We start from the raw sequence: 26,966 nt of genomic DNA, 5'->3' as shown, positions 1-26,966 counted from the left end.
ATGGCAGAGAGAGAGATAAAGAGAAAAAGTGAGGTCTTCACAGCAAGGTCAAGACCTTGGTGATCACCATGAATGAAAAATGAATATTTCATTTCATTCAATGCCTCAGTTGCCCATCTTGTGTTGTTCTAAAGCATTATACTCCTTCCTCCATGTGGACTCCAAAAAGAGAGGTTTAGCAGCATTTTCAAGCTGCCGTTTTTCTTCCCATAAGTAAATGGTGACAAGAGTTAGTCGAAACGCCATAGTCCATACGAGTGATATGTTTGATAATCCATGTCTTCTGAAGCTATATGACATCATTGTATGAGAAAAATTAATCTTTCATGATTTAATATATTCATATCAGAGACATGCTCCTTTTAACATTAATTATGTCACTGGTGCCTTAAAACGGATCATGTTGGGCCAAATGTTAATTACACATATTTAAATCACACAGACTGCATTCCTCATTATGAAACATCAAAACGTTCTCACTGATTATCTAACATTTGGCTTCAGAAGACTTGGATTCTAGCATTAAAGTCATAAGGACTGTTGCATTTGATACTTAACATTTGCTCATCACCAAATGCATTTCTACTGGGAAGGGGGGGGGGAATCCACATTTATATCATTAATTGGAGCAATGAACATTTTGTTGGTCAATAAGAAGTGCAAAACACTCTAACACAGACAGCCAAGTTGATAAATTGACCAGAGTGCAATGAAAATCATGGCTTGGATGCTAATCCTGGATCCAAATTAGAGAGACTTGCTAATAAACTCAGCCTCCAAGCAATGAAGACACACTGCCCAGACAACTCCTTCTGCCCAGACAACTGTTTCTAGTCTTTTTTTTTCCCATGAGGAGTTAAAGGATGAGAACTTCTGAGACTAAACAGATGTGCTAAAGGCTAACAATAACCTCAGGAGATGTATGCTTTAAACAAGGCTAAGTAGAGGTGACAGCCAGCACAAAATAGAGAGTAATTAAGCGCTTTTAGAAGCGAGGGAAGCCAGATGAATGGAAAAATGTTACGTTTTGCTAAAGGAGACTCTAATATAACCCCCCCCCCCCCCCCACACACACACACAATCATATAAACCCCTCTTTCCGTAAATGTCACCAACTCATGCTTAAGTAATCTCTCACTCCTTCAACTCAGATTTAATATTCATTGAGGGACTCTTGGATGCTGTTGTCATATGAAGGCACTGGAGATTCTGTCACTGCAGACAACAAAAGATTTGGATGGGTTTGTAATCATGCCAAGGCCAGATGGTTAAATCCACCAGATAAGACAGAACAGCGGGAGACGATCTGACATTCACTTTTATGATAACAACAAGGGACTGGGACATGCAACAAAGAATGTTTAAATCAAGAGATTTTGAGTCAGATCACAATCGGCGACCTCCATAAGCTGATTTACAGATGAACCTGAAGTTGTGTCTAATTGCAGGGACGCATATCTGACATTTTAGGTATGTGAAAAAAAAAAAAAAAAAGTTGAGATCAGGTCTGGTTGTCACCAAAAAAAGAAGACAATTTGTTATGCTACAGGTTTTATATATGTTATATACATTTCTTATGAGGAAAAAAAAAGGTTAGATAGTTAGTATGTTTACATTTACATATTACATTTCTGCTAATTGGCTATATCTAAAGTAATTCAATTTGAAAATAAAATGAAAATAATTTTCAAGAATTGTTTTACTTAACTGGAAAACATTATTTACTACATTTATGTTTAATGTCATTTAATTTATAATTTACTTTAAAGAAAGTTACTGTAACAATAACATTAACCCAAACTACCTGAAATATATAACACTGCTTTAAAAATTCAGATTTGATAGTACAGAATACTTTATTTTCATATGGCACTAATTGGAAGAATAGAAATATGTCTCAATCACAGTACTAATTATGCACTGATACCACATACTGCTGCTGCTAATAATAATAATGTATCTAAATTAAACCTACTAAATTGACAAACGTAAAAAATCCCATAAATTAAATTGTATACTTGAACACAAATAACCTTAAATGTATATCACTTAATCTTGAAAATTCAATATGTTTCATGTTTTTTTAAAGTACATTTTAAATATGGCTGTAATGTAATGAAAATACCACGTTGAGTCATTATAAGGTACATGTAAGGGTACAAAAAATTACAAAATGAAGCTATCAGTGACCAAAAAAGTATTAGCTGTCAACATGTCTACTGAGGCCACAAGCTAAGCCACTAAAGTGACACATTTTGTGGAAGTGTGCTGCAAGACTTCACATAAAAATGTATTTATTTGTATACAGTTCGAAAAAATGGCTTTTCTATAAAATGAAAGTATTGGCTAATTACAACTAACGATCCATTCAGGGCCGGTCTCAGCTGAGAACTGGTGAACCTCTTATATTTACTTCATTTAAACCCACTCTCAAGCCGCCTAATGAGACCGATCTCATGCAGACCTTTTTAGAAATAGACCGCTGGGTCAAACCAGAAATACTTCTCAGACATTATCAGCTCTTTGATTCTTTCCAGGCCGATGTCAGACGTGAGGTTCCAAGATATGTGGAGTGAATTTTAATTTAATGCACTAATCAATTCTTACTTCCAGAGAAGTACATGTTCTGGAGGTTCCTGATCCCATTTCAGAAGAAAACACCACAGTGGTTAACATGAGGCCAAAACAGCCTCTTAAAGGGATAGTTCACCCAAAAATGAAAATTCTGTCATCCTCGTGTAGTTCCAAACTCGTGAGACTTTTGTTCATCTTTGGAGATATCTGTCCCTCCATTGACAGTCTATGGAACTACCATTTTGACACTTCGAAAGGTTCATAAAGAGATTATAAATCTGATCTACTGAATTAATCATTGATTAGCGAACTTAAACAGAAGCTCAGCCGTACTTGCTTGAAACAAGAACAATCCTCATCGGTTCTTACAGAAACTCAAACATTCTGCACTTTCAGGCAACACATCACATTCTCACACAGTGGAAAATACTTATTATATTGAAAATAAATAAATAAATAAATGCTAAACAATGATATCAGGATATACTAATTAAGTTACCAAATCAGATGGTATACGATCTTGGCCAAGTTGGCAACAAACCAGCTTTCACATCAATGATATGGCATGCTACTAAATATGAACTGTGGCATAAATTAATATGCATTTACAGTGACATTAGTCAATTGAATGATCTCTGTCATATCAGAATGTTAATTATGTCTGGACCAAATTAGTAGAGCCCTGCATATGAAGTCCCATGGGAAATACATGCAAATGCATTTGCCTTCCAGTTCCTATTGCATGTGTTGCAGCTATCATAAATTAATAGCATGAGATAAAATGTTTCCAGTTGACTCAGTTTAGAGAGAAAGCAGTGCTCAGTGGCACCTCGCCTCCTGGCGTGTGACCAGCGGAGGACGAGGTCTAATCAGAGCTAATGCTGCAGCCGCTCTGGTTGCGTTCCATTATTACAGGCTTTAGCAAAATGTAAAACTGAAAAAATGCAAAGTCAGAGGGGGTTTTGCCAGTTTCCCAGGGAATCGAGGGTACTGTAAGACAACACACACATCTGACTGGAGTGTGCTCCATAGCTATAAAAAGGTACTTAGCGGTTGTCAGGGCCACAGTAAAATAGAGATTTATAGATGCATAATGCTCTTAAATGATTAGAGGTATATCTGGCTTAATTGCTAGAAATTGTTATGGATGCATAACTTTTATTGGTGAGCTATGTAACTTAGCGTTTAGAGAATTCACAAAAGAGATGTAATGTCAGTAAAAAAAATGACATGCCAAAAATTCTACATAATCTCAGCCATTCCTCTTGTGTACACACACACACACACACACACACACACACACACAGCAAACAATAACCTTGCTTTATTAACTTAGTATGAAATAATAACTTCCCTTCATGTTCATGTTCATGGTCTGGAAACCCCTTGCATTCCAAACGAAGAAGAACACTCAAACTGAACTTAAGGGAAATCAAGTTAGCAAAGCAACATTATTTGGTTAGGTATGTTACCACAGTCTTTACTGTTTTTTATTGGTGGTCAGCAAAGCCAGGGATAGAGGTCTCGAGAAGCAAGCTGGAATAGTCATTGAGGGAGCAAAGGTCCTTTTTGGTATTAGCAATGTAGCACATGCTTGATCCTACCTAATGGGCCTTACTTATGTCTTTGGGATTAAGATATCCAAAGAAACTGGAATATACCTTTGAGGTTTTTCAGAAGATCTTCATGGAGCTGAAGAACGTTAACAAAAAACATCCTCCAATTTCATGATATCAAGCTTAGCTTACTGACCTAAACGCCATACAGACATTGTTGAAGGTATAGGGATTGAGTTATGTCCCTCCAGTAAGGTTTTACAATATCACTATCAAATGGCCAAATTGTCAGCTACATGCAGTGTAATACATTCTATTGGCATTCTATTGACAGCACTGGTGCTGAAATAGTAAATAAATAATAATAAAAAAATAACTATTTGCAACTATTATACTTTCAATAGAAATAATTGCTAATTAGAAAATTTGAGTACATGTAACTTTAAAATAAATTAATATTAATCTGGAAAAACTAAGTAGATCCCACTTGAAATTTGTAATATAGAAATTAAAAAAATAAGTTGGATTCATACAAAATACACGTACAGAACTCTTAATGCAGATCTCACACACACACACACACACACACGAGTAGAAAAATGCTAGTTTACTCTGTGCAGATTTTCTTTTAGCATACAGAAAAATAAGTAGTTCATAAAAAAAGACTATTCTTCTTTGTTATATGTAATAAAATTGTACTGAACATAAAAAAGTAAACTGAGCAGAAAATTGGTGACAAAATTGTATATAGTGAAAATAGATTTGTCAGAAATATTCTACCGTTTACAAAGATTTCACAATAATTCTATTTTCATGATCAAATCGCAGTCTCTTCCAAGTATTGGAGTCCTAACTGACATGTGTCTGCTGTATCACTAGTAATTAAACATGAACTAAAATCCAAGCCCAAAACAGCAGAAACACAAACAAGACCAGCCAGGAAGCAGAGCAACTCACAGTCTGCGCATATTTACCACATTCTGCTGTTCTGAGTGTGATCACTGGCACAGACAGAATGTGAGTTAATTATGATGGAGAACAGCAAGCATGTATGTCACCAACACCTTTAATGAGACAACACCATGCCACCTGATTGACTCCTGTCAACAACAGCTCAGCCTACACAATATGAGGCATATAATACGGTGACATAAAAGCGCAAAAGCATTAGCAACACATAGAACTGAACATGGCTGAACAACCTCAGATGCGGTAATTGACTTCTTAATTGTGTTTGTTTAAGCTAAGCCTCCTGATTTTTAGAGGGATTGTTTCTGATGGCATTTTAATTTCTTCCTTTCACCAGTTCCAATATGAAGCTAATCCCACAGTGTCTAATCGTGTTTGGGTGAATTTCACACAGCTGCAGTCAACACAGCTGCAATAAAGCCTAAACACACAAAGAAGCTCTTCACGAGCACATATGATGCCTGATATAAACCTCAATAGAATGTAATACTAGTGAATCACCTAAAAGTATCTTTTCTTTTTCTTTTTTAAGGTAAGTACTTTTGACACGATTTTTACATTTCTTTCAATGAAATCTCTTATGCTCACCAAGGCTGCATTCATGTGCTCACAAATAAAGTAAAAACACTAATATTGTGCAATAGTGTTATCATTTAAAATACTTTTGTGTATGTTTTTGTGTGTGTGAAAAATATGCTGCTTTTATTCAGCGAATATGCATTACATTGATCGATTAAAACAGGAAAAAACGTATAAATGTAACAAAAAATACATTTTAAATAAATGCAATGCTTTTGAATTCTCCTTCCATCAAATATAAAGTGTTTTTAGCAGTGATAATATTTAGAACCATTATTGATAACTGAGCACAAATAATAATTGAACAAATCACTATATTAGAATGATTTCTGAAGGATCATGTGACACTGATGACTGGAGTAATGACTGCTGAAAATTAATCTTTACATTAATAAATTACGTTTAAAAATAGAATATATACTGCATACACACACACACACACACACACACACACACACATACATACATACATCCTTCTGCCAAAACACTTTTGCTGTATGTAAAATTGTCATGTGTAAAAATATAAGAATTGTAAAATATTCCATATGTATATGCTTTGATTTCAGGCCTTTTCACACAAGGTCAATGCCTAGTTTCATGCCAGTCAGCAAAAATGACCTTTTGTAGCGTGATGTAATTTTATAAAGTGTAAAGTACTGGATGGAAATATTTCAGAAAGACTGTCTATATGTGTGCGCTGAGCATGCACTGCAGTTAGCAGAGACTTGCTGTGATTTTATCAGCAGATTGAGCAGAGTGATGATGTGCGAAGGATATACACCTCCAACAGTGCCTACTGTATCAATACTTCACTCTACACTGCAAATTCTTGCTTTTGGATGAGTTAACAGCTTCTCTGATCCCTGATCCTTTTTAGTCTGTCAACAGACAAAAGAGATTTAAAAGAAACAGTCGGAGGACTCAGTGGAATTTCTTCAAGATGCCCTGTGAAATATGTGCCTTGTGCTGTACAGTAGCTACATAACAAGGAAAAGTGATTACACAACGGTAAGCAAACTGTCAAAGGGATGTCACGGACTAAAAATATTGCCTGGCTGGCTGGCTGCAATACTTCTTCACAATGGAGCTAAAATTAATATACCTTGCACTTACCAAATCATGTATTTTCATTTGCAAAAGGGATAACTGTTATTTCAGAGGCTAATGCATCCTGAAGTTCACTCTTTTAAATAAAATGGAACTTTTTAAAACAGAAAAGGGAGTTCGTACTGAACTGTGACATTATTATTATAGACTGACAATTCCAAAACCTATAAGAATCTTCGAACTATGAATAAATCTGATCATCAATTCAAACTGCAGACTGTTTAAGACGACTGAATTATTGAATTCTGAATGAATCTTTACTTTGTCACAGTGGCATGAATTAATATTTGACTCAAAATAGTAGAATGTCTGAGCCAGGCATACTCAAACTTAAAAAAAGGCCTTTTTACAACAACAAAAAGTGTTTTAGAAAATTTAAATCAATATATTGTTTTCTGTGAGTGAGTAAACAAGATGATTTTCACATCATTCAGAAAGAAAAATTCTAGGCTACAAGCTCCAGTTCTCAACTTTTCCGGCAACCAATTTTATGTATGTGTTTTATTGCCTTATTCAAGTGATTTAACATTTTTAGTTTTTCACTAACCATGCATAACATTTTTTTTCTCAAAAATACAATCATGTACATGCATGCATTTCACATATTATTATAGCCCAGTTTGTGCTGATTACAGTGATATTAGACTTTATCCATTTAGATATTTATAAGAAACTGAAAAAAACACAAATGTCAGGGCATGACAAAACTTCTCAAGGCCCCAAAAATACCCTTAGACTCCAGAGGAGTTGTTATTCCACTCCATGATTCTTTAACAACATTCCACAATTCATTCACATTTCTTGGTTTTGCTTCAGAAACAGCATTTTTGATATCACCCCACAAGTTCTCAATTGGATTAAGGTCTGGAGGTTGGGCTGGCCATTCCATAACATTCATTTTGTTGGTTTGGAACCAAGACTTTGCCCGTTTACTAGTGTGTTTTGGGTCATTCTCTTGTTGAAACAACCATGATGCTTGCACCTCCATGCTTCACTGTCTTCACTGTGTACTGTGGCTTGAATTCAGAGTTTGGGGGTCGTCTCACAAACTGCCTGTGGCCCTTGGACCCAAAAAGAACAATTTTACTCTCATCAGTCCACAAAATGTTCCTCCATTTCTCTTTAGGCCAGTTGATGTGTTCTTTGGCAAATTGTAACCTCTTCTGCACATGCCTTTTTTTTAACAGAGGGACTTTGCAGGGGATTTTTGAAAATAGATTAGCTTCACACAGACGTCTTCTAACTGTCACAGTACTTACAGGTAACTCCAGACTGTCTTTGATCATCCTGGAGGTGATCATTGGCTGAGCCTTTGCCATTCTGGTTATTCTTCCATCCATTTTGATGGTTGTCTTCCGTTTTCTTCCACGTCTCTCTGGTTTTGCTCTCCATTTTAAGGCATTGGAGATCATTTTAGCTGAACAGCCTATCATTTTTTGCACCTCTTTATAGGTTTTCCCCTCTCTAATCAACTTTTTAATCAAAGTACGCTGTTCTTCTGAACAATGTCATCCTTAAATAAGGGCCACCTGATTCACACCTGTTTCTTCACAAAATTGATGACCTCAGTGATTGAATGCCACACTGCTATTTTTTTTGAACACACCCCTTTCAACTAATTCAACTAATTGCCCAATTGCACAGCCTTAAGAGCGTGCATATCATGAATGCTGGGTCTCATTTGTTTTCTGAGAATCTACTGAATCTACTGGTAACTTGTTTGCCACGTAGTAATAAAAAAATATACAAAAGACCTTGATTATTCTGGTTAGTCACATTGTACTGCTATTATTTTGAACAATACTGTATATATATATATATATATATATATATATTATCATGGTGTTCTGAGATTCTCTCAAAAAAGGTCTAAATTGTGAGCTATAAACCCAGCACTTCAATAAGATAATTGTGAGACAAAAGGTCAGAATTATTATTATTATTTTTTTTTTTTATCTCGTCACAATGACCCTTTTTATTTATTAATAAATTCCGTAAATGGCAGTGTTAATAGCAGTCATTCACTGTACCTTTTAACCAACAACCATAGACTATAAATGGAAATTAGTTTGAATTCAGAAGGGATCAAAACTTCAGACAGCAACAGAAAAATTTGACATTAATATTTTAAAATAATTTAGTTGAAAAGTCCAATGATTGCATGTCATTTTTCTCAGGCAGAGAGACATGTAAAGACTATTACTTGTTATTGATAAAAAGTAAAAAAAGGTGTTGCAACTGTACCCTGCTATTTAAATTTAATTTAAAAGAGAAGAACAACAAAGTATTCCCGCATTCCACATTAATTTGCTCTTTCTAAGGGTTAAGAGAAAGGAGCAGAGAAATATATGGCTTGGCAGGAGGACACGCTGCCCTTCTAGTCCCTGAGCTGGCAGCTCAGAGCCCACCTGTCTTTCTTCATTTCACCTGTGACATTTTGTTGTTTGTTTTCCAGCAATTCTCTGTGGGGACGTTTTTTTAATCACTGATGATCGGGTCAGAGAGCAAAGCTTTACATCAACCCCCCGCATCTGCCCCAAAAACAGGTTCCTCACGCTCTTCCGCACAGCAGCCCCAACGGAGCCTCTGCACACTCACAGCTGTCACTCCTGTCTGGCCCGGGTCTGACCTGCTGCACGGAAGAGAAGGCAATAATCCCCTTCACTTGGGACAGAGGGGCAAATGAGCAGACGTCTGCTGTGTGCAACACCATCCGAGGTCTAGTGAGGAAAGGTGATTGCTTTATAATAATGGGAATGTGTGCTTTTGAGGTGGTGAAAGATAAAAACATAATGGTTCACCATTAGGGATCGACCGATATATCGAATTTTATATCCAGCCGCGAGAGGGCGCTCTATCTATCTCTGGCAGCATAGAGTGCCCTCTCATGCTGGATACGGTAATGTTTTCTATTGGTTCATTTCTCTCGGTTCATGTCAAATTAATTTTGATAAATAAGTCGCACCTGACTATAAGTCACAGGACCAGCCAAACTATGAAAAAAAAGTGTGACTTATAGTCCGGAAAATACGGTGTGTATATATATATACTAGGGGTGTAACGGTTCACAAAATTCACGGTTCGGTTCGATACGATACACTGATGTCACGGTTCGGTTCGATACGTTTTAGATACAGCAAAATGTAAAAACATCTCAACTTTTCAGAATGCCGCAAGCGCACCGTGGGTCATGTGACAAGAACTAACCAATCAGCTTCATCCTTTCCCGTAACAACGCTGAAAGCTCAGTCAAGATGAAGGAACAGCTGATCATGGTTGTATATGGATTGCAATTTTAAAATAAATTTAGTAGCAGAGCTACTGCAAGCGATTTTTAGAGCTGCAAATCCATTTATTCTTTGCTGAAATTTCCGCGTCTCATGGAGAGAGCACGTCATTGTTGCTTAGCAAAGGAGGAGAAAGCGGCGCAACTAGCGTTTTCCACGCGTTTTTAGGCACGATATGTGAACGGCCCCTAAGGCGCTCGCTCACAGAGGACACACTGAAGGCTTGTTGCAAAATGTCTAATCCAAAGTGCACCCAAACACCAGACCTGTTGGTTATTGGAGGATCTTCTATTTCTGGTCTGTTAAACGCATTGGCCATTTTGCAACGAGCCTTCAGCGCGTGCTGAGTGAGCGAGCGCCTGACTGAGTAGACTAACATAAACATATAACTATAAGTTGGTGTTTTTTTCTTCTTCGGGAGTGTCAGGGGCGTTGCCTGTTACGTCGTTTTGGGTTATTGGGCTACCTTGTTGAACACATATCATTATATTTCTCTTTTTATATATATATATATATATATATATATATATATATATATATATATATTAGGGGTGTAACGATACGCGTATTCGTATTGAACCGTTCGGTACGACGCTTTCGGTTCGGTACGCGGTACGCATTATGTATACCGAACGGTTCGTTGGAGTAATTAATTATATTTGAAAAAAAAAAAAGAGAGAGAGAGAGAAATATAATGATATGCGTTCAACAAGGTAGCCAAATAACCCAAACAACGTAACAGGCAACGCCCCTGACACTCCCGAAGAAGAAAAAAAAACACCATCTTATATGTTTATGTTAGGCTACTCAGCAGGCACTCGCTCACTCAGTACGCGCTGAAGGCTCGTTGCAAAATAGCCAATGCGTTTAACAGACTAGAAATGAGAAGATCCTCCAATAACCAACAGGTCTGGTGTTTGGGTGCACTTTGGATTCCCTTTAAGCTATAATGGTGATGGCAAGAGAGTGGTGGATAAAAAAACAACGGTATGTCGCATCTGCAACATGACAGGGTACACCAGCGGGAATAAAAAAAAAAAAAAAAAAAACACCAGCGGGAATATCTGGGATATATGCGTCAGTACTATCTGGGAAAAGACGAAAAAAAGGAGAAACATGCACGCAGCAAACTATCCCTGCAGCATTTAGAAACTATAGCTTACAGGGAATCCAACCCAAACACCAGACCTTGGTTATTTTAGGATCTTATATTTCTGGTCTGTTAAAGGCATTCGACATTTTGCAACGAGCCTTCAGCGCGTGCTGAGTGAGCGAGCGCCTTAGGGGCCGTTCACATATCGTGCCTAAAAACGCATGGAAAACGCTAAGCGCGTCTTTCTCCTCCTTTCCAAAGCGCTTGGGCAGAAGCGCTCATGAGGCGTCTGTCTTTGCTAAGCAACAATGACGCGCTCTCTCCATGAGACGCGGAAATTTCAGCGAAGGATAAATGGATTTGCAGCTCTAAAAATCGCTTGCAGTAGCGCTGCTACTAAATTTATTTCAAAATTGCAATCCATATACAACTATGATCAGCTGATCCTTCATCTTGGCTGAGCTCTCAACGTTGTTACGGGAAAGGATGAAGCTGATTGGTTAGTTCTTGTCACATGACACGCGGTGCGCTTGCGGCATTCTGAAAAGTTGAGATGTTTTTACATTTTGCTGTATCTAAAACGTATCGAACCGAACCGAACCGAACCGTGACATCAGTGTATCGTATCGAACCGAACCGTGAATTTTGTGAACCGTTACACCCCTAATATATATATATATATATATATAATTAGTCCAACGAACCGTTCGGTATACATAATGCGTACCGAAACGAAAGCCTCGTACCGAACGGTTCAATACGAATACGCGTTTTGTTACACCCCTTATATATATATATATATATATATATTAGGGATCGACCGATATATCGAATTTTATACATCGAAACATTTTAACATGATCTTATACTGTTTTAAGTAAACAATGTTTTGATCAAAATTTGAAAGTATAAAGCAGAGTATTTGAACTATCAACTATCAAAAATATATTGATTAAAGAAATACCTGATAGAGCACAGATGAGACTGTTTCTGAATAAATTACATTTGTGCCAAAAAAAAAACAAAGAAAAAAAAAAAAAACAAGTACACGTAAAAGCCTAATGTCGAGCCCTGTATTGACAATGTTATTGTTGTGAGTTTCATGCTCTTTAATATTAATTTTTGTAATGTTGTTGTTGTTTGTCTTTTTCTCATTGTTACAATGCACTTACAATGCATTTTTTTTTTATTAAATATTCTACCTATTAGTGATACTGCTGTGAATTGCATGTTGTTTTTTTATTTATTTTTTTATATTGGGTATCTAAATTAACTTTATAATAAGTAAATGTGGTTTAAAATCATAAGATGTTTTTTTCATTGTTTTCTAGCAAACACTAGCAGCAAGGTACATTAGTGTTAGTGTTTTGTAAGTATTAACTGTCTATACATTGCACTTTTGGAAAAAGAAGCTATTTTGTCTTTTTTTAATTAAAATTTATATTTAAATATATTTTTTTAAAAAGTACAAGATTAGGCTAACTGAATGTGATATCAAATAAGGGTTAGCACAAATTTAATCTAAATGTAATCCAAAAGTAATCAGATTACGTTACCAAATATATGTAATCTAAGAGATTATATTACTAACTACAAATTTTTTCATGTAATCTGTAATCAGTCACTGATTACAATTAATAAGTAATCTACCCAGCTCTGTATATATGTATGTATATATATATATATATATATATATATATATATATATATATATATATATATATATATATATATATATATATTTATATATATATATATATATATATATATATATTTTTTTTTTTTTTTTTTTTTTTTTTTTTACGTGTAATTAATTAATAGTAATAAAGTGAATATATTTGGAATTAATTATTACTATTTTATTCTTCTTTTTTTGTGGTCAAATTGTTTTATCTTGTTAAGGAAATATCTTTTTAATTAGGTTCATAATTAAAAACTATTAGTAGTAGTAGTAGTAGTATTTACATTACACAAGTACCACAAATATATAACAAACACAATTGTCTTTATCTTTACTGCAAAATACTACCGCAAAGCATAGTTTGATTTTCAATTAACCAAGCATGTTCTTGGAATGCATTTATTCAATAATTGATAAAATGGCCCTATGCTCCCCAAGGCCAGATAATCGCTGCTTCTCGGACTTTAAGAGTCTTGTTCTTGCTTGTGAATCTAATGCAAAAGTGTACATTTCTGCTGTGTGTGCTTGTGAAAAATGAATGGAAAATGAAACCAGAGTAGAAGATGAAAAACCTTTTAGTTCTTAAATGCATGTGTCTGAGAACATTAGCTCTTGCCATCGTTTGCTACTCGGGCTGTAATTTAAAGCAATGTGGGTCCTTCAGGGATGTGAAGATGCAAAGAAAACCCAGCCTCAGTACCATCATTTGGCAATTCCTTTTATTGTACTGCATAATCAATTCTTTCTACATTTTTTTTAATGTGATTATTCTACAAAGTTTTACAGTAACGAAGCAAAAGGGGAATACATTTATCTTGAGTTAATCAGTCTGAGTTTAAGACCCCAAACTTACTTTTGTGGAATTAATTTAGTTTCTTCCCAATAAAAACGGGGGTGGACTTAGTCTGTACTGATGACCATGATTAATTTTCTATTATGCCACATATCATCTCTATCCCAGAAATGGCTTTAAATGAACTCATTCAAATGAAACCAAGAGGCGGATCACGCAATATCACTCCAAATTTGCTGAATTTTCTACAAGAGATGTTTTAGAATCACTTACACTGTAAGTGAGAGGCACTGGAACATTATTGTGGCATTTAAGCTGATAACAATATAAGTCCTTGAGTCAAGCTCCCATTAAAAGAATTCTTCACCTGAAAATGAAATGTATTCACTATCAGCCAAAACAAGACGTAGATGAGTTTATTTCTTTATTGGAACAGATTTGGAGAAATTAGCATTAAATCAATTGCTCACCTCTGCTTGATCCTCTGAAGTGAATGAGTGCCGCCAAAAATGAGAGATGCTGCATAAAACCTCCACCTCCACAAAAAAATAATCCACATGACTCTCGCTGATCAATAAATGTAGTGTAAAGCTGCGTGTTTGTAATAAATCATCAAGTCTTAAAAAAGTCCTCTGTTTTTAATATTGCTTTCTCCAGTGAAAAACCAGTCTCATCTGAATCAGGAGGGAAATATACACAGCTCAAGCACAGACTAAAAGTGAAATTATAATGTATTATAAATAAAATAGTCAAAAATGGCTTTGTGATAAGCATAATTAATATCAATATGTTGTTTGGTTTTACTTGTTTGTACTTGTACTTTATTCTCAATCTATAGTAATAAAGGTATAACGTAAATACTATTAAAGTAGTTCTGTTGTAGCATTTCACTGATCTTTATTTAATTTATTATAATTGTTTTGGTCAAGTGTTTGTATATGCAGCTGTATTTTCTAAATGTGCTCAAGGAATTTATTATTGTAATGTACACAGGATGCATTAAAATACATTATACTACATGAAAGTGTGTGTACGTGTCTGCAATTTTAATTTAATGTTTTTATTTTTTTATTTTTAATGAATGCTGAAAATACCTTTTTATTAACTTACAGTGTACTGGTAATGCATGTATAATGAGCTGAAATGCAATTAAAATGTACTAGAAGTACATTCAAGTGAAGCTTTAAATATAACTGTACTTCAAGAATTATAAAAGTGTATTTTAAATAATGCAAAAAGCAACAATTAAATGATACACTGAACAAAATTATAAATGCAGCGCTTGTTTTCAACCCATTCTCACTCCAAAGGCGTCAAAAACCGAAGCATGGTCAAGTGCCCCTAGCCTCACTTTTATGACGCCAAATGTGCCTCTCGGCGTCAAATATCGAAGCACTACGACCTTCATTGCTTTCAATGGGAAACTTTTGGCGTCAGAATTCGACACGAGGACATGAGATGTTTATCGCTATGAAATCACGTTCAAGAAGTCTCATTCAGCACACATCGCGATACTTGCTATCAGTGACAGTTCCACAGTTTGGGTGAGTAGTCGTATATACGCTCTTTTAATGCCTTTTATAAAATGTATTCTGTCTTATTTATTAATCAAATTAGTGCCATATGTTTAATCGCTGTATTATATCGGTCATCCGCGGCTGTCTTTGAGTTTCATTGCGTTTAAATAAATGAACACAGCTGCTAATTAGTCTGATTAAACTCTATCTGTCACGTGACGTGCCATAGACCTTCGATCCGTTTTATATTATTATTAATTTCAGGATCAATGATGTAAGTTGTATTTGTAGAAAAATCATGGTAATCACGACACTTACAATAGTAATAAATGAAATGTGAAGTTAAAACACAGTAAACAGGACATTAGTAACTGTAACTGTAGTTTTACTATGGTATATTAATAATCAATACAACAATACAATAATCACCAAACCAGCTATGTTTGTATCACTATAATGTTAGTGTTTTTATGTGCTTTTATACGACAGATATCACAGTAATCATATGTTCTGTACCATGCTTTTAATACCTTTTAATGTAAATCCAAAAAAAAAAAATCCAATTAAAAATAAATAATAAAACATGCATTTTTCCATCTTGCAGTTCTTTCATATCAGTTTATATATATATATATATATATATATATATATATATATATATATATATATATATATATAAATATTTTGCTCACAGATCATTATTAACATTCTGTATATAATTCAATTTTATTTACTCTCCCCTTTTTATTATTTTTATTTTTATTTTTAGCTGAAAAGACATAAAGGCAGTCAGCCCAGTGGTGTTTCTGGAGAGGGATTCCTTCAGAAATGGAGAAGACAGAAAGCTGCGGAGGCAGATATTTGCAGCAGTAAGTCTGTGATAGTTTGTCCCTTTTATCAAACATTCCTGCTGTTATAATTTGTACAGCATTTGTTGTTTCTTAAACTGTTGCACTGTCCAAATACCCACACTTGCCATCTTTGCACTTGACCACTTGATTACTTATTTGAAGTCTTTCCTGTATTTGGCCTAGTGTTCGAGTGAGCATGATAACCACAAGTGTGTGTCGAACTTTTCATGACCTGATGACTGTGTTTCCCAATCCTGATCCTGGAGAACCCCAGCACTGCACGGTTTTGGTGTCTCTCTTATCTGCCTTGGAGTCTTCACTGATGAGCTGATGAGTTGAATCAGGTGTGTTTGATCAGGGAGACATCTCAAATGTGCAGTGTTGGGGTTCTCCAGGACCAGGATTGGGAGCCACTGCCTTATGGGACACTTATGTGTTTACAGAGATTTTTAATAACTAATTATCAATATTTCACATACTGTACATTGGACAGCTTCCCATGACCTCTTGTGAGATCTCGGCAAAAAGTCTGACGATTTATTCCAAAACATGATGCATGATGGGATACACTAAGCTTTGTATAGCGCTCCGGAGCAGTATTGGAGAGGTTTAGTGTGTGTTAAGGACGCTGTGCTTTGGCATTATTAAGACCGGGGACAGTCTCGTTCACACACTGTCACGTACACACACTCTCAAGTTTTTACAGAGGCTGCTTTTATGGTCTAAACAAAACACAGTGTAATGTATAAGTTGAATGTAATTTAATATTTCCTTCCTTTCTGTCTTACAGGATTGTTTGAGGATAACGCTGTAGCTCCATCATGCACAAGGACTCACCTCGTTTACTCTTTATCACCCACACACACAGAAATGGTCCCTGGATCAGTGATTAGACTTTGCAGTGGTTTGATTTTTGCAGAAGATGTAACTTTGTTTTAATTATAAGCTCATAATGAATACATTACAGAACCAGTGATGAAAACAATAGTTAAAAAAAGCGCTCCATATTAAAAATATGGTGTTTTCATGGTGTTTTTTTGTGAGTTTGAAACATTTACATTGTGTTGTATAACATTTTGGTCACAACACTTTTTCCAGTGTTCTCTGAAAGACATACTGTATTTACTGTTTTGTTTTTTAATAAAAGCATTTTCATTTGCATACTGAAAATAGTTCATGTTTACAACATAACTGCCTTTTTATTCTTTATGGTGGCAAAAACGAGCTTGGTGACAGAGGATGCAGTGTAGTAATTTGGGCATGTTGTCTTTAAATGAGTTTGACATATAAATAAATAATGGAAGATCCTTACAAAAATATGCATGTTTATTATGCTTTATGTATTTATTTGTTCATTCATTCATTCATTTATAATTTCAGTTTTTATTCCTAGAGTTCAAATGGTAGAGAATGGTAAATCACAGAAACACAAATGTGAACAATTTTAACTTTAAAACACAATGTAATATACAATGTAAATTTTAGAAGCACATCATTTGATTAGTAAATATATTTGTCTTTGGTCAAAAAAAAAAAATACAAATCTTAAAAATGTGTCTTATATTTATTATAGAGGAATCTGTCTGTTGGATACAACTGCGACTGCTGGGCATGTGCACATCAATATTGCCCAATGTTTGTCACGCTGAACAACGGAGGAAGGTGAAGACGTTAATAAAACCGAATCTAATAAGTAGCAAGCTTAATCTATTGTTAACCGAATCTATCCCTTCAGCCGAAAAACGAAAGATGTCGGTCATACATGGATAAGGAAGTGTGTCGCTGCTGCTCAGCTTTGATGTCATTGGCTAAGAATTTTCAGGACAGTCTGTGGTTGGACTATCTTTTAACCCATATTAAACAGCGCATCATGTAAAAAAGTATGTTTTGTTGCTATCATCACATTAGTAATATATTAAGTCAACAATGAAGTGTTGCTATCTTGACAAAAATGACATCTTTAGCGAGATCCTAATCCTAACCCTAAGCATAACTTCAATGAACTACAAAAAACAGCCCCCTAGTGTTGCCTTTGCATAGATAGAACGACGGAGGCTTGTGGGTAATGTAGTTTAAAACTTTTTATTAACGAAACGAAATAAATTATTTATTTTAAGGAAAACTGGATATCTAAATATGTTTATTGTGCAAACCTCTATGATATATTTGAGAGGCAGGCTGAAATGTGGTATTTTACAGTGAGCAATATTTAAAATGCCTTTATGTCAGCTTTCCATTTATTTCTGAAAACTGAGCTCAACATTATTTTATCAGCATAGCATAAGTAATAATCCTGCCCATTTTCTCTTCGATATGTTAATTGGACTCTGATTTACAGCCATTTGAAATGTACAGTTTTGGGCTCTTCCGGGGGGTGCTACTGGGCCCCTGGGGGTAGAAGGGCAGTAAAACCTACATATATGTATTCTACTCATCATGGACAACAAACTGAGCTGAGTCACATTTATATCTGACAGTTTTCACAGTCCTCTGTTTTCTATTCTATTCATCATGACTATTATACCTTTTGACAGGACATTGTGAGGCCATCTGATGAAACATTGAAAAATTAGAAAGAAATTATTTAATAATGAAAATAATAGATTATTTATTTGATTTTTGAAGTATATGGCAAGAAATATAATGGATGAACCTGCAACAACTTGCCTTTATCTATTCCCCACCTGTAAAGCAGTAATCAAGGACAATGTATACACATTGTGATACTTCACTATTACACAAGGACAAATTCATGCAGTGCTAAGAATATTAATTTATATATATATATATATATATATATATATATATAACTATTTAGCAAAAATCAGTGTAAAATGTCCTCCTCACCCCCGTATCTTGCTCCTCGGGTGCTGGACATCATGTGTGTGCTCTTGGTTTTAATGCAGTACAAGATCCCATTGATCATTCCTGCTACATTCTCAGTTATCCCTCAAGTGTTTGTAACAATAAAGCCCATGGCACCATCTTGTAATGCAGAATAGTTAATCTCGTAACTCCCTTTATTTCACTAAAAAATTTGCATATTTGTTACTAAAATATAAAAAAATTACTTTCTGGAGTACTGATGTCCCAGATGTTATTAATCTGATCAAAAATGTTTATGTCTTAAATAAAAAAATAATCCCAATAATTAATATGTAGTTTTTCCAAGTCTAAAATAAACACATATCAGCCTACCTAGTAAAATTATGTATTTAACAAGAATCTTCAGAACACAATATTCACCATTTTCATTTTATTGAAGCATAGACTATAAAGTTGATAAAGTAGCATCAAGACGAATAAGATTCAATGAAAATAATTATCATCAAAAATACATTAACCTCATATATAAATCAGTTCACACAGATGAGTGATGAAATGTCCTTAAAAGTCACACAGTCCCATCCAGTCAACTGTGATACAGATCATGTGATACATATAAGACATGAGATACTGTTCCAGAAAATAATGATTCCCATCATCACATCTAAACTGGTTTCATCTCCCCATCGTGTTCTTCTTCTCTCGTGTCTGGAAACAGTTTGTGGTTGATATCCAGCACTGATGTGGTGTAGCTTCTCTCAGCCAGAGGATCTTTCAGTCCTAACATCCCAGACCTGGTCAAAGTGAAACAAACAATCCAGATGAAGTTGTTTAATGGACAGAGAGCTCAGCTTATGTTCTGTGTGATTTTAGCAGTGTGAGCAACTATGACCCTTGTAGTACTGTACACTTACCATTCTTCAAGCTGTTTTGAGACCTTTTGAGAAGCTTTTTCTCTGAAGAGAATTTAGCACATCCTCTTCTTTCACTCCTTTCAAGAGCATCACTTGGTCAAAACCCCTCATTTGGCTGATGAGATCATCTGTACAAATTAAAATACTGCAATAAAAATTAAAGAATTAAGAAAAAGTTACAGAGGCAAAGGTCTTGCTCATGAGACTGCATTAGCATGTGTAGTTCTCATAGACTCTAGAATTCATCTATTGTTGCAGTAAATGTGTTTTCTTCCTCTAGAATCTTTCTCCAAAGTTCCTGACTTCTCTCACAAATGTGTTTTAGTCTGTGCAGTGTAAGGCCTGGCTTCAAACCAATCCACTATCAATTCACAATTTATAACATAACATTTAGAAAACAATGAAATAATGTACATTGGTGTTTATATCAACTAAACCAATTTCATGATACTTGTCTACTTTTAAAACAGGTGGTGTGTTTTTAAAAACATAATATTAAAAATGTCCAGTCACACTTTGCTAACATGCTGTAATTGTAATAGTAAAAAAAGAAATCAAGGCTGACATGACCAGTTCTGTGAGAGATCATCATAAAATGTTGTAGAACACAGCATTGCTTCAACACACACATACCAGAGGACTTCTGTTTGTTTGAGCACAAGATGGCCATCTTCATTTCTCATCCTGAGCAAATCATTTCCTTGGTCTTCCTTCTCTTCTGTGAAACAAGATAATCTCTACTTACTCTGTGTGCAATTAATATTGCTCATTAAACATAATTAAGTTAATTTAAAGTAAGATTCAGACCAGAGCATTTGAGGAGTAAATGTTGATTAAAAAATATTCTAAACTAATGTACCTGGGAAGAGCTGATCATGGCAAGATTCGCTGAGACTCAGTAATAGCTCTTTTAGTTTTTAGGAAGGTTTGTGAGGGTTGGCTCTTGAGTGAGTTGTTGAGCTTGATATTTTAGACCTGAAAAAGAAGAACAGCATTAGGATTATCTGCAAAAAATCCTGTAAGACAGAAAGAAGGAAATATTATTAATTACGTGCAACTTGTACATTACACCTCTGTAAAGATGCTGTATAATTAAAAGTTAAATGCATCCATTATTGAAAGCAAGTAATTAATAGCAAGCTATAGTCATATGAATTCTTTTGATAGTGTCAGATGAGGCTGTCCTGGGGCTTGTACAATATCATACAAGTGTTAAACTGGATTATTAAGACTGTGATGTGTTTAGGGATCATTTTTAAGACTTTGACCCTGTCCAGATACCCACACTTGCAGTCTTGGCCACTTGAGAGTGTGTGTACGTGACAGTGTGTGAACGAGACTGTCCCCGGTCTTAATAATGCCAAAGCACAGCGTCCTTAACACACACTAAACCTCTCCAATACTGCTCCGGAGCGCTATACAAAGCTTAGAGTATCCCATCATGCATCATGTTTTGGAATAAATCGTCATACTTTTTGCCGAGATCTCACAAGAGGTCATGGGAAGCTGTCCAATGTACAGTATGTGAAATATTGATAATTAGTTATTAAAAATCTCTGTAAACACATAAGTGTCCCATAAGGCAGTGGCTCCCAATCCTGGTCCTGGAGAACCCCAACACTGCACATTTGAGATGTCTCCCTGATCAAACACACCTGATTCAACTCATCAGCTCATCAGTGAAGACTCCAAGGCAGATAAGAGAGACACCAAAACCGTGCAGTGCTGGGGTTCTCCAGGATCAGGATTGGGAAACACAGTCATCAGGTCATGAAAAGTTCGACACACACTTGTGGTTATCATGCTCACTCGAACACTAGGCCAAATACAGGAAAGACTTCAAATAAGTAATCAAGTGGTCAAGTGCAAAGATGGCAAGTGTGGGTATTTGGACAGTGCAACAGTTTAAGAAACAACAAATGCTGTACAAATTATAACAGCAGGAATGTTTGATAAAAGGGACAAACTATCACAGACTTACTGCTGCAAATATCTGCCTCCGCAGCTTTCTGTCTTCTCCATTTCTGAAGGAATCCCTCTCCAGAAACACCACTGGGCTGACTGCCTTTATGTCTTTTCAGCTAAAAATAAAAATAAAAATAATAAAAAGGGGAGAGTAAATAAAATTGAATTATATACAGAATGTTAATAATGATCTGTGAGCAAAATATTTATATATATATATATATATATATATATATATATATATATATATATATATATATATATACATATACATATATATAAACTGATATGAAAGAACTGCAAGATGGAAAAATGCATGTTTTATTATTTATTTTTAATTGGATTTTTTATTTTTTTTTTGGATTTACATTAAAAGGTATTAAAAGCATGGTACAGAACATATGATTACTGTGATATCTGTCGTATAAAAGCACATAAAAACACTAACATTATAGTGATACAAACATAGCTGGTTTGGTGATTATTGTATTGTTGTATTGATTATTAATATACCATAGTAAAACTACAGTTACAGTTACTAATGTCCTGTTTACTGTGTTTTAACTTCACATTTCATTTATTACTATTGTAAGTGTCGTGATTACCATGATTTTACTACAAATACAACTTACATCATTGATCCTGAAATTAATAATAATATAAAACGGATCGAAGGTCTATGGCACTTCACGTGACAGATAGAGTTTAATCAGACTAATTAGCAGCTGTGTTCATTTATTTAAACGCAATGAAACTCAAAGACAGCCGCGGATGACCGATATAATACAGCGATTAAACATATGGCACTAATTTGATTAATAAATAAGATAGAATACATTTTATAAAAGGCATTAAAAGAGCGTATATACGACTACTCACCCAAACTGTGGAACTGTCACTGATAGCAAGTATCGCGATGTGTGCTGAATGAGACTTCTTGAACGTGATTTCATAGCGATAAACATCTCATGTCCTCGTGTCGAATTCTGACGCCAAAAGTTTCCCATTGAAAGCAATGAAGGTCGTAGTGCTTCGATATTCGACGCCTAGAGGCACATTTGGCGTCATAAAAGTGACGCTAGGGGCACTTGACCATGCTTCGGTTTTTGACGCCTTTGGAGTGAGAATGGGTTGTTGTTTTTGCCCCCATTTTTCATGAGCTGAACTCTGACTTTTTCTATGTACACAAAAGGCATATTTCTCTCAAATATCATTCACAAATCTGTCTAAATCTGTGTTAGTGAGCACTTCTTCTTTGCCGAGATAATCCACCCACCTCAGAGTTGTGGCATATCAAGATGCTGATTAGACAGCATGATCATTGCACAGGTGTGCCTTAGGCTGGCCTCAATAAAAGGCCACTCTGAAATGTGCAGTTTTGTTGTATTGGGGGGTCCGGGGGTTGAAAAACCAGTCAATATCTGGTGTGACCACCATTTGCCTCACTCGGTGCAACATCTCCTTTGCATAGAATTGATCAGGTTGTTGATTGTGGCCTCTTCAATGACTGTGCGAAGTTGCTGGATATTGGCAGGAACTGGAACACGCTGTCGTATACACTGATACAGAGCATCCCAAACATGCTCAATGGGTGATATGTCTGGTGAGTATGCTGGCCATGCAAGAACTGGGATGTTTTCAGCTTCCAGGAATTGTGTACAGATCCTTGCAACATGGGTCTGTGCATTATCATGCTGCAACATCAGGTGATGATCGTGGATGAATGGCACAACAATGGGCCTCAGGATCTCGTCACGGTATCTCTGTGCATTCAAAATGCCATCAATAAAACGCACCTGTGTTTGTTGTCCATAACATACGCCTGCCCATACCATAACCCCACCGTCACCCAGGTCCACTCAATCCACAACACTGACATCAGGAAACCGCTCACCCACACGACACCATACACGCTGTCTGACATCTGCCCTGTACAGTGAAAACTGGGATTCATCCATGAAGAGAACACCTCTCCAAAGTGCCAAACGCCCTCGAATGTGTTCATTTGCCCACTCAAGTCAGTTATGACGACGAATTGCAATCAGGTCGAGACCCTGATGAGGACGTTGAGCATGCAGACATTTCTGGCAGATTTTGCAGAAATTCCTTGGCTATGCAAACCAATTGTTGCAGCAGCTGTCTGGGTGGCTGGTCTCAGACGATCTTGGAGGTGAAGATACTGGATGTGGAGGTCCTGGGCTGGTGTGGTTACACGTGGTCTGCGGTTCTGAAGCCGGTTGGATGTACTGCCAAATTCTCTGAAACACCTTTGGAGATGGCTTATGGTAGAGAAATGAACATTCAATTCACGGGGAACATAATTTATAATTGTGTTCAGTGTACTTGTACTAAAGATACAGTATATACACTAAAATTATACTAAGTATACTTTAAGTTGTTCCATTTTAACAACTAAACATATTAAAATATATTACAATTAGCTTAAAGTTGATCTTAAGCTTATCAAAGATAATAACATTTATTATGGACTTATTATACAAAAAATATAATAACTGCAGTACAACCTAAGTGTATTTCTTTTTTACCTGTGGTGCCTCTGGTTAAAAGAGAGAATCTGTGGACTGCTCACTCTACTCAGGTAAATCTGATCACAATGTGAAAAGAATGTGTCATCAGTTCCTGTGAAGTGCTGGTGAGAGCCAATTTAACCAAGCTAGCTAATGTGAGAAGAATAGTAGAAGACAATGCACTGCATTCAGTTCAAATGTAGAAGCATGTTGATTTTACAGGCCTATGTGTATTAGTCCTTGTGCAGAACAAACTACTTAAGCCAGGTATAGACTGCTTGAAGATACCTTCAAAATCAATATACAGTCATAGTTTGTATGTTTCTCCAAATGCCTGGGGATTACTGCTGACCTCTGTAATACTTTCCAGATTGTCAGTTTAGGTTAGAGCTTTCCATTTCATCTGCTTCACATTGCCGCACTTAGACTGCCTTCGTTTGGTGATCAATCACAGACACATAAAATGGCAAAGTGCAGTTCATTTGTTTGGTTCAGTGGGCCAGCTGTAAACTGGTAAAATACACCTGACCACATAAAGGCCAGGGCAACATTGGTTCAACCAGATCTCAACCAGGGCTATCCAGGGTCAGAGTATATGAATGGTTTGAAAATAATACAAATAAAGACACTTATAAAGAAAGAAAGAAAGAAAGAAAGAAAGAAAGAAAGAAAGAAAGAAAGAAAGAAAGAAAGAAAGAAAGACTCAAAATAACAATTGGACAGTTTTGGTCATGTTAGCTCCATTCATCAACGTTCAACCACGTTTTATAAAATCACATAAATAATCAAATATAGAAGAGATCATGCCATTTTATTTTGACCCCTGATTTTGACCATATGAGCATTTTTCAAAAACCAAATAGGGTTTTCTTTCCACCACATGAAGTGGTTTCATTTTTTGCTAATTTTTATCTAAGCCAATGCTGTTTCATGATTGAGCATTATTTTTTCCAGAAATATTTTCTTTTAACTCATGTCTTTGTAGGTAAATCAATTATGTGAGTATATAATTTCCCATCTTCACTGTTAGTGACTAAAGGACATTAAATGGAACAAACATAACCTTCCATTTAGAATATTAGTTTCATCGTCTGACTCATGTGTCCTGACACTTTGAAAACTAACAATAATGCACACCAAAGTAATTAGCAAGACATGCTGGCCATAAGAATGAGACTGTTTGATCAAGTCTTTTCTCTTTGTTTAACAAGAAGCTACTCAGTGCTAAAAAAAAAAAGTTGCTTAACTCACCCAAGCTGCTTTTACTTTTAAATTTGCATTTACATAACTAGGTAATTAGCATCTAATATTAAAAGGAAGCTATTTGCATGCATTTACTCAAATAAATTGTCCATAGTACATAAAGTACAAACAATTGTCTACTAGTCATTCAATCACCCCATTAACGGTACATTTTGAGAATATGTTTTGCATATTCATAATAACTTATAGATGACAGCCACCATGATATGGGTCAGATCTTGAGGTCGACATTCAAACTCGCAAGAGGAAAGCTTAAGAGTTGTACGTGTGGCCTCTATACAACAGTGTTAATTAAAATTAAACACACTGACCCCTATTAAACTTTTCCTGTCAATTACATGACATTTCCAGCCTTTCTTGAGCTGTTTGTGACCAGTGATTTCACATGTCCCATAATTACTCAACCACTACAATCTTCGTTCTATTTTGTTTGCTCAAATGGAGTTTAATTGTCTGGAAAGAATCTGGTGTCTTGCTTGATTATTTCATGCCACATTTATTAGGTGCTGTAAAAGCTACAAAGAAATCCTAATATTACCAAGATGATCCTCTGGATCTTTGTGCTCTCAAAGAAATCGTTTGACTACTATTCCATTCGCCATGATTATTTTCACCAGGTTATGCAGCATTCAGTAACGCAATAAAAAAAAATGTCTGCAAATAACGGTTTCAGTCAGGGAAAAACAAAAAATTAAGCAATCTATAAATGCAGTATTCTTTTCAGCAACACATCAAAAAGATTTTGGCATGCATTAAGCGAGATGTCAAATTTCCATTTCAAAATTTCAAATAACTGCTTCAATAGCTAAATTTAAAGAGATGCATTAGATGTAGAAGGAAAAATGTGTAATCCTGTGGATTTAGGAGTTCAAACCCAACCATTACAACAACAGTGACAAAGTTCAGATCAATACAAAAATACAGCTTCTTCCAAAACGAGAAAAGAGAGTGGTTTTGTGAAACTTTCATTTAGTCTGCTTGTGAGATAAAATAGCAAACACCTGTTTTCGAGACTGTGCTTCCGATCTGAAATCCAATAAACTACACACTTCAAGATGTGATCACACTTACTTACTCCTCCATTCACCCCACTTGATATTTTCTACCTCATTCTGTGACACATGGGCCTGTGTTTTTAGACTTTTTTTTTTTTTCTTTTTCGCAGTAATGCCACAAAACAGAACACTACACAGTGAGCCACAAACAACAGGCTGTCAATCATCCACGAATGCCGGCTTACAGCACCACCCACCTTAGCAAGAAAGTAAACAACACAAAGACGATGGCTGCAGTCAGTCAAGCAGTGTGCTCAAACGGAGATACCCTTAGTTTCTCTTTACACTTTTTTTTCTTCCACATTTCCATACTGATGCAGAGAAAAGTTACTTCACTCTTACTGATGGCACTTTAAGGTATTAAACATGAGAAACAAATGTTGTTCCTTCATCAACCTGATATTAGCA

The 26,966-nt window shown here is 35.6% G+C and overlaps 1 protein-coding gene and 2 long non-coding RNA genes across 3 annotated transcripts in view; 1 reads left to right on the top strand and 2 right to left on the bottom strand.

The window, feature by feature from the left end:
- LOC127995565 (transmembrane protein 132E) overlaps positions 1-26,966 on the bottom strand; it is a 328,811-nt gene that overhangs the window by 208,474 nt on the left and 93,371 nt on the right. The gene's annotated exons all lie outside the window — the stretch shown is intronic.
- LOC127995618 (uncharacterized) lies at positions 14,953-17,484 on the top strand. Its single transcript, XR_008168564.1, has 3 exons — positions 14,953-15,183; positions 15,926-16,025; positions 16,798-17,484. It is a non-coding gene; the product is annotated as an uncharacterized LOC127995618 (long non-coding RNA).
- LOC127995607 (uncharacterized) lies at positions 19,249-22,741 on the bottom strand. Its single transcript, XR_008168553.1, has 6 exons — positions 22,592-22,741; positions 21,729-21,828; positions 20,607-20,722; positions 20,381-20,465; positions 19,748-19,875; positions 19,249-19,627 (listed from the first exon to the last, which is right to left on the bottom strand). It is a non-coding gene; the product is annotated as an uncharacterized LOC127995607 (long non-coding RNA).

The sequence above is a fragment of the Carassius gibelio genome, chromosome A5 (genome assembly GCF_023724105.1).
Source record: "Carassius gibelio isolate Cgi1373 ecotype wild population from Czech Republic chromosome A5, carGib1.2-hapl.c, whole genome shotgun sequence".
NCBI classification, from domain to species: Eukaryota; Metazoa; Chordata; class Actinopteri; order Cypriniformes; family Cyprinidae; genus Carassius; species Carassius gibelio.
The sequence above is the reverse complement of the archived record's forward strand: the minus strand, read 5'-3'. Positions and strand labels throughout refer to the sequence as shown.